Below are 10,506 nucleotides of genomic sequence, written 5' to 3'. Positions count from 1 at the left end.
TATTTCGTTTTAAAAATTTGAAACAAAAAGCCGGGAGTGGTGGCACACGCTTGTAATCCCTGCACTTGGGAGGCAGAGACAGGAGGATCGCACAGGTTCGAAGCCAGCTGCGCTGTCTTAAGAGACCCTGTTTCCAAATAAAAAAGTATAAAATAGGTCTGGGAGTGTAGCCTGTAGGTAGAAGGGTTTCCAGGAACCCCAGTACCACCAAAAAAAAAAAAAAAAAAAATTGAAACAAGGTCTTGCTAAGTTGCTGAGTGTCTCACTAAGTTGTTGAGACTGGCTTTGAACCTTAGGTCCTTCCTTCTGTCTCATCCTCTTAAGTTCTGAAATTATTGGTGTGTGCTACTTGCCCAACTATTTTAAAAATTATTTTTGAAAATACCATGTCATCCTTTCAGTTTTGTCCAAAGAAAGGGTAAATTTTCTTAGAAACTGATTTTGGAGGAAAGTTTAATTTGGAGGTGGACATAGGAGGAAATATGTGTCAGAGGAAAGGGTAGAAGCTTGGCCAGGAGGATCCCACCAGGAGGCAGGCCAAAGTGTTTTGTTTCAAGCAACAGCAGGCTGTTCTTGCTTTTTTCCTTACCATTTAGAATAATCTTGGCTGGAGTCCTTGGGTTTCAGCAAGGTCTACATCATCCCATCTTCCTTTAGTGGAACCTTTCAAAATCCTGGAAACATCATTCAAAGAAATAGAAAAACGGACTAACTATATATATTATGATTTACACTATCCTTCTCCCTCCCAGGACTTTTCAATCTGTACAATTCTTTCATTATTCTGCACTGAAGGAAAAACTCTATCAGCATCTCACTGAAGAGCATAATGATTGATTCCAGCCAAATTTCTGCTTCAGTATACAAAAATATATATAATTATCTCTTTGAGACTAACTAGTCATTGAATAATTTTGTAGGAGAAAATTGATGGGGGACATGTGAAATTTAGGAGAAGCATGAAGGAGAATTAAATGCAGAGGGAATAGGTAGGTTCTGGGAAATTTTACCGAGAAGCTGCAAATTGCCTACAGAGTATTTTAATGAGGAAAAATATACTCCATAATAGAAAAAATACTCTGTCTCAGACATGCTTAGTTAATGGGTGCTAGTATAAATGACTTATCGAGTAACACTTCAGTCAAGGAAGGTGAGTTGATTTCCTACTATGTGGTTTTCTATAGCATTAGTAAAGAATGTGAATTAATAATTTAGAATTATAGCTACACCTGAGGAGAGTCCACAGCTGAGGAAACCGGCTAGAGAGGATTCTAATAATATAGACAACAAGCTACATAGGTCATAACAAGCGTGGCCACTGTGGGAATGGTAGAGAGGAGACACTTTGGCGAGTCTGTCAATTTCATGAGATTTGGCAATTGATTAGAGAAAATTAAAAAGAGAAACCAAGTATCACTACTTTCTTGTTCTTGTGGAAATGACGTACTTTAATGAACCTCAAGAGCAACACTGGGGTGAATAGGCTCTGCTCAAAGAATTAACTTTTTAGTTTTTTTTTTTTTTCAAACATAAATGTACCTTTTCTTGACTCTTGTCTCTGAGTATCTCAGTTACAAAATTATGATGTTTTTTTTCTGGTTCCTTTTCTGAATTGCACCTCCACTGGAAAGTGCCACTTAACCCCTTTTCCTGGCTTTTGACGATTTTCTCTCCAATGGCTTCCATTTCAGCTGACATATTTCTTTCCGATTGATCATTTATGTATACAACAACAATGACAACAAAAGAAATCCTGTAAATGAATTTTTCTTGCACAGCCCAAAGGCTTCACCCCACTTTTCAATGTATACTTCCCATTGTCCTTACATATAGTCCTGATAAAGGGCTATAGTCCCTCATCCTATTTCTGTGTTGGCTCTGGTATTCTAAAGTTTCTAATACAAGTGACCAACAGGGAATGTTCTGAGGAAATACCAGTTTGGATAAAGAAATGCTGAGGGTAGATACAGATTTTATGTGACCCAAGGTTTTTAAAATTGTGGGGCATCTTTAAGAAAAGATATAAAATAATAAGTGAGAGTTAAGTACAAAAGTAAAAATCTAGAATGAAGAAAAACCACACAATATTATTTTACAAAAGTTAACAAATACCACAACATAAAAATTAAGAACAATATCATTATATTTCATAAGTGAGGTGGCTGATATGCCTCTAGAATAGTTTTGTCTTCATATATTTTGGGGGAGGAGGCTACATGCTCTTTGATCATATCTTTATGTGACAATAAATTTTGTAATGTTATCTAGAGAGAGAATAGAAAAGTATCATTGACTTTTCTCTGATATGCTTAATAAAAAAAATTTTTTTGGTGGTACTGGGGTTTCTGGAAACCCTTATACCTCTGGGCTACACTCCCAGACCTATTTTATATTTTTTATTTGGAAACAGGGTTTCTTAAACCAGCAAGGCTGGCTTCGAACCAGCATGATCCTCCTGTCTCTGCCTCCCAAGCGCGGAGATTACAAGCGTGCGCCACCACGCCTGGCTTAATAAAAAAAATTAAATTAGAAGTTATGATTTACAAAGCAGGCAACATCATCCACAAATATTCTCACTGTGGAACAATCAAACCCATATGTCTTACAAATAAAGGAAATTCTGAAAGATTTTTGTTTTATGCAGCTCCAACTGAAGGCAAAAAAAAAAACATGTTGCTTATATAATTTTATATACAAAATTATATTTTCCTAATGAAAGAGACTTTCCATTTTTTTTTAACTTCTTAATGGTGCATTGCAGTCATACATCTTAATGGAGTACAAGATGGTGGAGGCATACAGGCACATATTACCCATTCAGACCTTACCCATTTTCTGCCCTATTCCCTTCCTATCTTTCCTTCTCATGTTTGGCTTAGTGATTGACTTTGATATGTTTGTTAATGTATATCATGAACATTAGAGAATTTCCCTCTTTCCCCTCCCATCCCCTCCAGTCGCCTTATTTGCTCATCTATAGTATCCCCTTCTTTGTCTAGAGTTCCTCCTATAAAACATTTTCTCCCTAGCTTTTGCATATTAGGGAGAGCATCTGATTTCTTAATTTTTGTGACTGACTAATCACACTTAGCGTAATGTTCTCCAGTTCCATCCATTTCCCTGTAAATGGTGTGATTGTGTTTTTCTTTATGGCTGAGCAAAATTCCATTGTGTAAATAATCCCATAGTTTTGCAATCCATTCATCTGTTGATGGACATCTTGGTTGCTCCCATAGTTTGGCAATTGTGAATTGTGCAGCTATGAACATAGATACATAAGCATTAGTTTGGTAGTTTGTTTTCTGTTCTTTTGGGTAGATACCCAGAAGTGGTATTGCTGGGTCATATGGTAAATTTATTCCCATTCCTCTGAGGATCCTCTATACAGTTTTCCAAAATGGTTGCATTAATTTGCAGTCCCACCAGCAATGTAGTGGAGTTCCTACTTCTCCACATCCTCACTAACATTTGTTGTTTATGTTTTGAATGATTGCCATTCTACTTGGAGTTAGGTGAAATCTCAGGGTTGTTTTGATTTGCATCTCTCTGATTGCTAATGATATTGAGCTTTTTTGTGTGTGTGGTACTGGGGTTCCTCAAAGCCCTTCTACTTTAGGGCTACACTCCCAGACCTATTTTGTATATTCTTTAAAATTTGGAAACAGGGTCTCTTAAGCCAGCACGGCTGGCTTCGAACCTGCGTGATCCTCCTGTCTCCGCCTCCTAAGCGTGGGGATTACAAGTGTGTGCCACCATGCCTGGCTCATATTGAGCATTTTTTATGCATTTATTGGCTATTGGATTTCTTTTTCGTGAAGTGTCTACTTAGTTCCCTTGCCCATTTTTTGATTGGGTTGTTTTCTTAGTTCTGAGTTTCTTGAGTTCTCTATATATTCTAGATATTAGTCCTCTATCGGAGGGGTAGGTGGCAAAAATCTTCTCCCATTCTGTTGGCTCTCAGTTGAGGTTCTTGACAGTTTCCTTTGCTGAACAGAAGCTCTTCAATTTCATGCAATCCTATGCATTGATTCGCTTTTTGGTTTGTTGTGCCTTTGGGGTCTTGTTGAGAAAGTTTTTATTTGTGCCTATGTGTTGTAGTGTTGGACCTATGCCCTCTTCAAGGAGCCTCAAGGTCTCTGGTCTAATTTCCAAGTCTTTGATCCATCCTGAATTGACTCTTGTGCAGGGTGAGAAAGTGGGATTTATTTCCATTTTTCTGCATATAGTTAACCAGTTTTTCCAACACCATTTGTTGAATAGGCTATATTTTTCCAGTGTATTTTTTCTGCTCCTTTGTCAAAAATCAATTGGCTGTAAGTGTGCAGAATTGTTTTGAGTCTTCTATTCTTCCCCATTGGTCTATGTATCTGTTTTTGTGCCAGTACCATGCTGTTTTAATTACTATGGCTTTGTAGTATAGTTTTAAGTCAGATATTGTTATCCCTTTTGTATGGTTTTTATTGCTAAGAACTACTTTGGCTATTCTGGTTATTTTGTTGTTCCAAACAAACTTAAGAACTGATTTTTCTATATGTGTGAAGAATAAGCTTGGTAATTTAATGGGTATTGCATTGAATCTGTAGATCACTTTTGGGAGTATGGCATTTTTTATGATATTTATTCTGCCTATTCATGAACATGGAAGATATTTCCATCTTCTAAGGTCTTCTTTGATTTCTTTTTTAATGTTATATTTTTTGTAGAGGTCTTTTACCTCCTTGGTTAAATTTATTCCTAAGATTTTATTCTTTTGTGGGATATTCTGAGTGGAAGTGTTTTCTAGATTTCTTTCTCAGTAGATTTATAGTTGGTATACAGAAAAGCTTCTGCTTTTTTAAGATTGATTTTGTATCCAGACACATTGCTGAATTTGTTGATCAGTTCTATAAGCCTTTTGGTTGAGTTTGTTGGATATTCTAAGTATAATACCGTGTCATCTGCAAATAGTGAAAGTATGAGCTCTTCTTTTCATATTTGTACTCCTTTGATTTATTTTTCTTGCCTTATTGATCTGGCTAGAATCCCAAGTACTGTATTGAAAAGAAGTGGTAATAATGGGCATCCTTGTCTTATTCCTGTTTTGGGGAGAATTTTTGCACTTTTCCTCCATTTAAGATGGGGAAAAATTTCTTCTTAGCCAATTATTCTTAGGTTAGCTCTTTTAAAATGGGCCCATATTTCTTCAATGTCCAATTCATGCTGCTGATTTGTTTTTTTTCTAAGTTATATACTATGCATTGGTTTTTGGATTGATCATCTTCTAGGAATGAGATTCTATTCTCCATGTGGTCTAATTGATTATAGTTTTAATTGATGTCTTCACTTCAGTGATTGCATCTTTTCTTTCTTTCTGACTCTTTCTAAATTATTTATGGAAGTTTTGTATTATTTCTACAGTTACATTCCTGATTTGACCTTCTGGAGATCTCTGCAATTCTGTGTGGTCAGGTTCTGTTATTGTGGGGTTGTGGGAGCTCATTGCTTCCGTGTTAGTCCTCCTTCTCATGATTTCAGAAGTTTTTGCCTGTTGTTTTTGGTGGATTTCTCTGTTTATAGGTGTCAGCTGGTATATCCAAGGGCAAGTTGTGTTGTATTCAACAGTGAAGGTTGAGTGAGGAGGGAAGTGAAGTCATAAATGCAGGAATATCGAAAATCCACAGGTAGGATCAAATAGAATGAGAGTATGAGTTTGATAAGGTTGTATATAGTAGAGATTAGAGATAGTAAATATTTATTAATTTCTAGTAACCAAAGTAGAGTTTTTAGTATAGTGGTATAAAGTGAATTTAATACAAGATAAAAAAGAGAAAAGAAGAGAGATAAAAAAGAAAAAAAGGATGGAGAGAAGAGAGTAGGTATGTACAAGGGAAGAAGCTTGGGAGAGGGCTTGGGAACAGAGTAATCAAACAAGCAAACACACACACACACACACACACACACACACACACACACACACACTGCAACCCTACAAATATATGAATATTCAGCTGACTGAGCTTCTGCAGTCTCTCTATGTGTAGACACTGAGTGCTACTGGCTCCTTTCTTGCTGCAAGCCTGGTTTTCTGAGTCTTTCTCAGTCTATTCGGATGGCCGGTCTCAATGGGGCTGGATCTAGTGTTAAGTGTAGATTGCCCTCCATGTTTTCCACATCTGTGGAGTATCAGTCTCTCCCTGCTTCCGTAGGTGGCATATGCCTCTGAGACCAAACTCAATCTAAGAGTCTCTTTTCTGTGCAGCTAGGGTTTGTCTGGTCTAAATTCTCCCCATTCACCGCGATTGGGTGGTCTGTGGTGATCCTGGAGATCCTACTTTTTGGATGTAGTATTAAGCGTAGATCTCCCACTACATTTTCTACGGATGCAGAGCTTAAGACTGTATGAGCCTCTGCTATGTCTAACAGCAGACTCTTCTCTAGCAACATCTTCTGAACCACAAAGTCTTAGACTCAGGGAGTTTATTGGCTGTGTGAGTCCCTGGGGGCTGCCACAATGTGCAGTCTTTCATGGATATGGCGCCTTCACTTAAGGTGCTTCTGAGCACTGGTCTGGATCTCTGGAGGGCATGGTGAGCTTGGTCATCACTGCTGCAAGTTGTAGCTGGTGTTTGAGCAGGAGGAACTGATGACTTACAATTACAATCATCTGCAGCTGCTTACTACAAGTCCTTGATTGTTTCCCTGATCGTCTCTGGAATCAGATGCAGTGAGCAAGATGTAGCTGTTGTGGTGCCCGCGGCTGAGAGGTAGGCAGGTTTCTTTTCTGGTGTGGTTGAGTGCTGCTTTGGATCTCTGAAAGGTGTGGTGAGCTCGGCCACCACTGCTGGAATTTGTGGCCAGTGTTTACGCAGGAGGAGCTGATGTCTTACAGTTCCGATGATCTGTAACTGCTTGCTTCAGGTTCTTGATTGTTTTCCTGTTCATCTCTGGAGTTGGGTGCAGTGAGGCAAGATGGTACCTCCATGGTGCCAGCAGCTATAAGGTGGGAGGGGTCTTTTCTGCTCTCTGATCAGTCTTCTAGTTTTCTTTTTTCCTTTCACCTTTGTTCTTTTAGAAGTTGTGGTGTTTTCTGGCTTTTTCAGAATGCTGTTTTTACGGCAATGGAGATTGAGTGTCAGCAGGACTGGTATGTGCTGCTTCCCTCAGTTGCCATCTTTCCAGGAGTCCTCAAGAGCTTCCATTTTTTTTTTTTCCGGCATTAATGAGAGCCAACTCTTTCCTTATAATTTTACCTTTTCAATTACTGGGTAGATTTTCCTTGATTAGTTTGTAACATAGTCTTTTTAGTGGGAGTTACACAAAAATATTTCACTGGGCTAAGTCCAGGTGCTGGGAAGACTGTGTTTCTTTAAGGTAATTTTAGGGGCAAATTTATTTTCTTGTCTTTCTTAGATTCTAGAGACTACCTGAATCACCTATCTCATTGTTCTCTTTCTTCTTCAGGTAGCAATGGCCAGGCAAGTCTTACTCCCAGTGCATCACCCTGACTCTGGCCCTTCCCCATTTCAGCTCACTTGGGTCATCAAGGGTAATTTCCCTATCACATGGCCAACTTATCAACAGCTGAGGTTCCAGCTTCTACCTTAATTCCCTTTTGCCTTGTAATGTAACTTTGTTACCAGTTTCAGGGATTAAAAGGTAGAATTCTTTCGAAGCCCATTATTTTGTCTTCCATAGTACTTAACACATATATTTTGAGTGATGGACTGATTAATTGACTTGTTGAATATCAAGACAAGAATAAAATTTTAGAGGGAAAAGGTAGTAAACAATATTAAATTATCCTGAGATCAAGAAGGATGAAGACTGAGAAATATCCTCTGAACTTAACAACCAGGAGAGCACTAGAAGTCTTCTAGGAAATATTTTAGCAGCGTGTGGACTTTGGAAATCAGATTTCAGGAGATTGGTTACTGGACTGGGCTGAAGAAATAAAGGCAGGGAGTTTATATTGTGTTTCAAAGAAGGTATAAGGAGAGTTTGGAACAGTCAGAAGGATAGTAGAATTTTTACAAGATCTTTTCTCTTGCTCAGTACAAGGAATTGAACCCACAGTCTTGCTTATGCTAGGTTAGCACTCTACCACTGAACTATATCTCCTGCCTTTTTAAGAATTTAATTTTTTGAAATTAAGATAGAAGGCAGAATTTTACTTATAGGCCAAGGTAAAGGAGCTAATATATAAATAAAATATAATATGTATCATATATATATATATATATATATATATATATATATATATATATATATATATATATGGTGAGAGAGAGAGAGAGAGAGAGAGAGAGAGAGAGAGAGAGAGAATAGCTGATAGATTAATATTTTGCAAGAAACAAGAGGATCTAGAACCAATATCATGGGAGGACCTTAGGGGAAAAAAAAACAAGAAAATTCTTTTTCTGAGATAGAAAGGATTAGTGAAGGGCCAGGGACAAGTAGATAGGGAAAATAAGTTGTAAGGACTTAAGTTAGAAAGCTTTAGTTTTATGCATAATAGACATGGTGTCTAAAGACAGTTTCGAAGTCCAAGACATGAAGAAAACAGAAGAGGCTTGGGCTGGATCCTGGAAGATGGGAAGAAAGGTACACCATCCACAGATATCTGAAATGTATGACCAGCAGTGCGGGCGACAGAGTAAGAATGATCCTGCCATATTTGTAATGTTTTCAGCAATAGCCAGCCATTTACGAAGCCATCAGAGAAAGTAGAAAGTGGGGTTTCCTAGCGTGGGAGAAACGCAGCTGTGTGGTAGAAACAGAGAGTGAGGGTGCATAGTCTGCTCCTGAGGGCATTGCATGAATGGGCTGCTCATGCTGTCCAGCTCAGGGATAGAGGGATGTGAGCCAGGAATGGGGCTTGAAGGTGATGATGATAAAACTCAGCCTCAGGAGGAATGAATGAGTCAAATGTGGAGACAACAAGGGGTGTCTGGAGGTAGAGAGTGCATGGCAAAGCTTGTGGGGTGAAAACAGAATGGAGATGATGGTAGGAGTTTTAGAGCATATGGAGATGTGTAAGAATTCTGGAAGACCATTGTCATGAGCACTGGAGAAAGGTAGGATGGTAAGGACATGTTAAAATTATAATGGAGGAGGGCAAGCCCCATGAAAAATGGAAAATCAAATGGTAGATGGCATGGACCTTTAAAGAAGGAGAAAGGTTTTGAAAGACGATCCTCTAATGATGGTCTGGAGGTGATCATGGGGAACAAGGATGATGTTGACTCCTTTCTTGTCACGGAGGGTTTTTGAGTAACATTCATTTAATATTCATTGAAGGAGCCAACACATAACAGATACTGGGTTATGGAGATGCCCTGCAGTGGAAAGATGCTACCTGTCCTTATGCATTGTACAATCCAGTGGGAAGACACAATATGCTTAAAATATAAATGTATATACATATAATCATAAATGGTAATAATATGTATGAAGAAAACATGTACCAAACCAGGTTTGGTGGTGCTCCTTTATAATCCCAGTATGTGGGAGGCTGAGGCTGGAGGATTGCAGGTTCAAGGTTAGTCTCGGAAACTTAGTGATAACCTCAGCAACTTAGACCCTATTTCTGGGAGTGTAGCTGGGGGTGTAGTTCGGAGGTACAATACCCCTGGGTTCATGACTAGTTTAAAAAAAAACCCAAAACTTGTACCAGATCACATCCTCTCTTTCTTCAATTTCTTTTCTGTGCTACACTGGAATGAACTCCAAATACCTTATGTGGTCTATAAAACCCCACAGGCTCTGCTTCTTTATACCTCTCCAAACTCTTATGTTCACATTTCCTTCCCCTACTTTCTCACTCTGGACATCCTGGCTTCCTTTTTGCTCCTCAAGGATTCTGGTCTCTTTCCCACTGCAGGCCCTGGACACTGGCCCTCCTCACCCCTCCTATCCTTACGCTCCTGCCTTCTCTCAGCCCCTTCTATTCTTTACAGAGCCCCTCATGCATTTCTCTTTCTTCTATCTTTGATTCCTCCGTCCTACTCTCCAAAACTCGTTCATCAGTGTGACTCATCATTTCAGCCTCATGAGCATCCCCTCAATTCCACGTCTCCTTTTCTATCTTTACTACCTTCATATGCCACCTACACCTACTGCCATCATTCACCTGTAATGATAATTTCCATTCTTACTCTAAAAGTCTGATTAAGATCAGCTGCCACTTTTTGGGGGGACCCTGAACAGGACAAATGTAATACGAGAAGTCTGACTCCAGATGGATTTCCCTATGGCTTGTACTCAGGTGGGTGTAGACATGCCCTGAACCCTCAATAAAGAGGGAAGAGAGATTACAGAATGTATGAACCAAATGATGTAGCTAAATGTATTAGTTTTAGCATATTTAAAACATAACATTCATGGTTCAGTGGAGAGGTGGTTCTAGGGCTTCCGAGTTAAATCTTACATTCAAATCTAGCATCACCATCCCAGGTTTTGTGGACTTTGACTAGTGGTTCAGACTCCAGGTGTCTGGGTGTTCTGATAACTAAAATGGGAATAATATTT

The sequence above is a fragment of the Muscardinus avellanarius genome, assembly GCF_963383645.1.
Source record: "Muscardinus avellanarius genome assembly, chromosome: 11".
Lineage (NCBI taxonomy): Eukaryota > Metazoa > Chordata > Mammalia > Rodentia > Gliridae > Muscardinus > Muscardinus avellanarius.
The sequence above is the reverse complement of the archived record's forward strand: the minus strand, read 5'-3'. Positions refer to the sequence as shown.